The sequence below is a fragment of the Urocitellus parryii genome, chromosome 11 (genome assembly GCF_045843805.1).
Source record: "Urocitellus parryii isolate mUroPar1 chromosome 11, mUroPar1.hap1, whole genome shotgun sequence".
NCBI classification, from domain to species: domain Eukaryota; kingdom Metazoa; phylum Chordata; class Mammalia; order Rodentia; family Sciuridae; genus Urocitellus; species Urocitellus parryii.
In genome coordinates, this window is record NC_135541.1 from 80432631 (window position 1) to 80439343 (window position 6713).

At 42.8% G+C, this 6713-nt stretch overlaps 1 pseudogene; it reads left to right on the top strand.

Moving 5' to 3' along the window:
* Nucleotides 1-1133: 1133 nt before the first annotated feature.
* Nucleotides 1134-5700, top strand: LOC144249280 (protein arginine N-methyltransferase 6-like; annotated as a pseudogene).
* The last annotated feature ends 1013 nt before the right edge of the window (nucleotides 5701-6713 follow it).

A 6713-nucleotide genomic window follows, 5' to 3' on the forward strand; every position in this document is an offset into this window, starting at 1 on the left:
GCTCTGAGCAGCTCCGGTAGAAATCTGAAACACAGCAGTACAGGTTAGTGGCTGGAAAGCGGGACTAGAAGTCCTGTCTGAGTGACTGTGGAAGAACCAATCAGAAGCCCGAAAAGGTGTGGGAGGTGGGACCAGGAAGCTACTCTTCTGGCCAGGCACCCCATGGTTACCATGGTGATGCAAACAGCATGGAGTCCGCTGCCCATTTTCGGGGCAAAAGTTCTCCAAGTTTTCCTAGCCAATTGCATTTTGCTTGATTTTGTCTGCATTTTCCCTCCGCCTGGCCAAGATCTTACTGCGGTTGCAGCCTGTTCTGTCTCTGTGACCTGCGGTTGCAGCTCGTGTACATCCTGCACTTCCTGGCGTTCCCCTGGGGAGTCTACAGATAGAAAGGGGTTAGTCCGTGGGAGGTGACAAAGTTGTCCACTCCCTGGGGCACCATTCCATCCCTGGATTGCCCAGTAGACCTTGGGGCAGGCCCCTGTTCCTGTTTTGAGGGCAGCGGCCAGAACCTGTCCAGTAATATGAGCTCCATCAATATCCTTACAAGCTCGAATCATGTCATCAACACTCTTTGCTCTGGTAGATTTAATAGCATTTTGGCAATAGGTGTTTACATTTTTAAGAGTCAATTACTTAATGAACAGCGTGGCTTGTTCCAAGTTAGGGAATATTTTCCCTGCCACCTGAATCAATCAGGCAATTAAGTCAGAATAAGGCTCAGAGGGTCCTTGAGCAATTTTTGAAATTTTTGTTTTAGCATTTGAAATAGGTAGAGCCTTCCAAGCCTAAATGGCTGCTGTAGCTATCTGAGCATAGACCCCAGGATTATAATTAATTTGTTGATTTATGATAGCATATTGTCCCAAGCCTGTTAACATTTCAAGGTTACGCCCTGAGAAGCCGGCATTCTGATTGACTCGGGCTAGCTCGAGACACCTCTCTTGATTTTCACTTTTCCACAACAAAAAATCCCCTCCGGACAACACAGCCATGCAAAGCTGTTGCCAGTCACTAGGTGTCGGCTGATTGGCAGAGAAAAACTCGAAGAGAGTCAATGTAAAGGGGGCATGGGGTCTGTAATTAGTAACTGCCTCCTTTAGTTGTTTAATATCCTTAAAGGCTAGAGAAACATGCACTCTGGCCAGCTGTCCATCAGCATCCAGGTTTTTAATTACTGGGAAGTTTGGGCCGTCTTAGGCTGCCACCGAACACCCCCAGCCTTCTGGGGTTGTCCTTGTCCCAATTGGGGTTATAAGGAGGGAGCGTGACAGCGATCGGGGCTGTAGGTGCTTTAAATCTTGACTTTCTCATTCGACCCTCCAGTTCCTCTATCTCCCTTTCCAGTTCTTCCTCCTGCCAGCTGTTACCATGGAGCCCAGTTAGTAACTCCCTTATCTTAGAAATGTAGTCAGCACTGTGAAGCCCAGCTCAAGGCCAGAGGCCTTGTTTACAAATTTTTGTGAAAAACTAGTAAGGGAGTGTCCAGCGCCTGGAGTGCTGATTTTTACAGACAGTGGCCAAGTAAAACAGGGCAACATGAAAATAGGCAATTTTATCTATATTGAACTTTTTTGTAGAGATTTTTTTTGTTTTGCTAAGAGTCCTAAAATCAGCCATGGTGAATATTCTGGAGAAGGTCAATTAAGACTTTTCTGTGGGCCTGATAGGGAGGGGGAAGATGAGAAGGCGGGGTTGAGAGCGGCTAGGGTGGATCCAATTCCTCAGAACTGTCCCAGCTACTTGTGTCCTTGGGAGTTTTTAACTCAATCAAGTCCGGATAGAGCCTTCTCCTCTGTTTAACTTCAGACTCCCTTATCTGTTCACCACTCTTACTCCTAATACTTGCTGCTACCTCGCTATGTGACCCCTCCGATTTTTCTTCATGCAATTGCTCAAGAACGGCCTGACCCTCGCTCACAGCTTTCTGGCATTTACCATCCATTATACACCCCCTCACTAATTTCCAAAGCGGAATGGTACCACCCCTTAAAGTTCCTTGTTTGTAAGCGAAATCCAGATCTTTCCCTAATTTGTCCCAACTGGGAATCGTGAGACTCCCTGAAAAAGCAAACCAAGGAGCTACAGAGTCAGTCTCTTCTAAAAACCTCTGTAATGTGCTCCACTTCACTTTAAGTCCCTTAGAACGCAGTAACCCGTCCAAGGCCAGCAAAATTGGGCTTGAGGGAGTAGCACCCATACTGTTCCAAGCAGTATAAAGAAAGTGAAAATACAAAACCCCGCTCTCTCCTAATTTACAGAGGAGCGTCCTATTTTATTATTTTTCCCCGCTCTCTCTTTATCTACAAAGGAGCGTCTTATTTTATTATTTTTCCCCCGCTCTCTCTTTATCTACAGAGGAGCTGCCCCGCTTTAATCTCGGATCCCACTTACCTGGGACTAACCCCGCTTTGATCGCAGATCCCACTTACCTGGGACTAACCAGTGCACCACCCTGACTGCTGAAGGTTCTGGATCCTGGGTTCGAGGAGGTGTCCCAGTCCGGGCCACCAACTGCCGCGACCCCTCGCCAGCAAAGGAAACACGACACAGGATTCTTCCTTCAGCAGTTTATTCAGGCCTTTGTTTAGACATGTCTTTTAGCTTGTTTCTCTCTCGAACACTCCTCCCGTGTGCCCCAGCCTTAATAAAGCAGATAAAGCCCCAATGCACAACTGCCACGTGGACTTTTCTCATAGGGTGCCAAGTCACAGCTTGCCAACTCATTCTGATAAGGAGTTGTTTGTCACAGACTACAGGGGAAACCAGCGCCATCTTGTAATGGCGGCCACAGTTCACAGAAACGGCTCACCACAAGAGACATGAGGTGGGAGGGAAAGGGAGAGGAAAGGGAAATTGCATGGAAATGGAGGGAGACCCTCATTTTTATACAAAATTACATATAAGAGGTTGTGAGGGGAATGGGAAAATAAACAAGGAAGGAAATGAATTACAGTAGATGGGGTATAGAGAGAAGATGGGAGGGGAGGGGAGGGGGATAGTAGAGTTTAGGAAAGGTAGCAGAATACAACAGTTAATAATATGGCATTATGTAAAAATGTGGATGTGTAACCGATGTGATTCTGCAATCTGTATTTGGGGTAAAAATGGGAGTTCATAACCCACTTGAATCTAATGTATGAAATATGATATGTCAAGAGCTTTGTAATGTTTTGAACAACGAAGAAAAAATATTCTGTTATCTAGAATTTAATTCATTTGTTTTCATCAGAACATCTTGATTGCTTCCAAGTTTGGGCAGTTATGAATAAAGAAGCTATTTTACACATATATATATATATATATATATATATATATGTATTATATTATATTATATATTATATATTATATATTATATATTATATTATATTATATTATATTATATTATATTATATATTATATTATATATTTACATATATATATATATATATATATAGTATTTTACATATATATATATATATATATATATATATATATATAAAATAAGTCTGATTCAGAAAGTCAAGGTTGAATGTTTTCTATCATAGAAGGAAGCTTGACCAAAGAAATAGGAAAAAGTGGGGGAGGAATCCCGTGAAAATAGAAGGGAGATCAGTGGAGCAATGGATGGGGAGGGAGGAGGAATTGGAAAGGAGAGAAACAATGGAATAAGATTTACCAAATTATGCTATGTACATGTGAATGCACCACAATGAATTTGACCTTTATGTTTATATATAAAGAACTAAATTTTAAAATTATAATTAAATAGAAGGAAGACCATTAGAGTAGAAAGGAAATAGGAGGAGGTAGAAGGAGAGGAAAAGGGGAAGTACTGGGGACTGAAGTGGAGAAAATTTTATTCCATGATATATAATTATGTCAAAATGAGCCCCACTATTATGTGTAACTATAGTATACAAATAAAACATTCAGAAGTAAAAACATATGCTGTGTTATGAAGATTTACTACTGATATAACACTCTTTTAAATGCCTTTTTTATTGATTTTTTATATGACAGCGGAATACATTACAATTCATATTACACTTACAGAGCACAGCTTTCATATCTCTTGTTGTATATAAAATATATTTACACCAATTTGTGTTTTCATACATGTACTCTGGATAATGATATGCAAACATGAGTCAAATGTTATTCAAGTCAAAATGTCTGAGTTTCTGTCATCTCATTTTCCCTTTTCTGGTTGAATCCTATCACTCCTATTTGAAAACTTAGCTCACATACCACTTTTACTAAGTAGTCTTTTCTAATTTCTCAGCCAGAATTAACAGTTCCATTTTTTTTCTTTGAACTTACCCTTAACCAGTAAGGGGAAAGAGCATATGCCCCAGTAAGTCCCAAAGGTATATATACTAGAGAAATAAAAATGAAATGTGCACATAGAAACTTGCACATGAATTTCATATGGCATTATTCATAATAGCCAAAATTATGTAAATGACCCCAGGATCTGTCAACTGAATAAAATGTGGTGTATCCATAAAAGGGAATATTTGGCAATAAAAAGAAATGAAGTATTGATACATGCTGCACTGTAGGTGAAACCTGAAATCATCATGTTAAGAAGCCAATCACAAAAGACCACATATTGTATGATTCCATTTATATGAAATATCTGGAGAGTCGTGGGGGGGCGGCAGCAAAGGAGGGGAGAGAACTGAAGAAGAAGAGGATGGGGAGCAGAAGGTGGACTTGCCATGATCCCGACCCCAGAGGACTAAGAGCAAGCAAGCAGGACCACCTATACTAGGAGTGCTACAGGGACATGTGGGGGAGGAGAGGATCTCCAACTGCGTCCTCACCAATGCCTACCGCCTTGGCATCCTGCGGAACTGGGCAGCTCTGCAAGGCAAGACCTTGTTGGAGGTGGGCGCAGGCACCGGCATTTTGAGCATATTCTGTGCCCAGGCTGGTAGTAACATTTGGCAAGAGGCCCGAGAGGTAGGGCGGATCAACGGGCTGGAGGACCAAGTGCATGTCCTGCAGGGTGCGGTGGAGATGGTGGAGTTGCCAGAGCAGGTGGATGCCATCCTAAGCGAGTAAATGGGCTATGGACTTCTGCATGAGTCTATACTGAGCTCTGTGCTGCACCTGCAGACCCAGTGGCTGAGGGAGGTCGGTATTCTCCTACTGGTTTCCACTGAGCTCTTTGTAGCCCCCATCAGCGACCAGATACTGGAGTGGCGCCTAGGCTTTTGGAGCCAGGTGAAGCAGCACTAAGGCATGAACATTAGTTGTCTAGAGAGTTTCGCCACAAGCTGCCTCATGAGCCACTCACAGATCTTGGTGCATGATATGTCTGTCTGTTGGCCTGGCTGCAGCACTTTGCTCAGCTCCAGCTGACCTGCGCGCCTGGAGCTGGAGCTGGAGGCAAGGTGAGTGGGCGCTTTCTCTACAGCTGTTATGGCTGGGAGCCCATGCATGGTTTGGCCTTTGGTTTCCAGGTGACCTTCCCTGGAGGAGATTCGGAGAAACCCCTGGTGCTGTCCATCTCGCCTTTTCATCGGGCCACACTCTGGAAGCAGACACTCCTCTTCCTAACGGAGACAGTACAAGTGGAGCAAGGCAGGGTCATTTCAGCAGAGATCACCGCTGCTGCCCTCCCAGGACAATCCTCTTCACCTGTGCTTTCTGCTGCGCTACAAAATGGGGGACCAGGAGGAAAAGACCAAAGACTTTGCCATGGGGGACTGAGCATTGCTTTTTCTCCCAGCCACCTCCCAAGGCAGCCTGGCCTGTTTGGGAGAGGAATAGGGAGGTCGGAGGAGAAAGGGAGATTTCATGTGCAAGTAGGGGACTATCTCTCTTTTCCCTCATGGTTCTTGGGGAGAGAGAGTGACTTCAGTCTCCATTAGAGGAGATTCTTCTGGCAATTTATAAAGTGATCTCCTCAATCACGGATACAACATGCTTATTGATAGGCTTTTAAGCCTTAAAAGCATGTGGTAACAAGCACTTGTATTTCCATTTCTTTTCTTTCATGGAAGAAAAAAAAAAGAGATGGATAAAATGTCAGTTTATGGTGGGTCCCAAGCACAAACTAAACACCTCACACCTTATCTAAGTCTGCAGCTGGGAAAAGGGTATAAGAGTTCAGTTTCACTCCAGAAGTTTCCACTATGACTTAACCTCTCCAGAGCCTTAATTTCTGTGTATGAATTCCCTCCATTGCTAGATGCCTGAAGGCTATGGTACTTGTTCCTCATTGTTCCCTAAATAAAACTCATTACTGGTAATTAAGGGGTGGAGATGAGGAAGTAGTTTATATAGCCCAGTTCCTACTACTTTTATTGGGTGCTAAAGTTTATGAACACATGGAAATGGACTTTATATACTTATATAGCATACCTAAGAATTTCAAAATCCACATTTAGGAGAAAAAAGTCTGAAAAACTGCGAAGTAGCATGGATTTTAAAAATTCTTATTACTATTAAAACTGAACCAAGAAAACGTCTTATTGTGTTCCATAATATTGGAGCAATTATGAAACAGGCTGATAGAGAAGGTTTCTGGACCTAAACCCAGGCCTTATTCATTACCATGGGTACATTATTTAAGCTCACTAAAATAAGGAAATTCATTCCCAGCTAGAAAAGTGTAGTCAATTTAAACATGTGGAGGGATTAAATGACTTGGCCTATTTACATCTAGTGAAAGTTCCTTTCTTTTCTTTTTTAACTTTTTTTTTTTTAAGATCACTCAAATG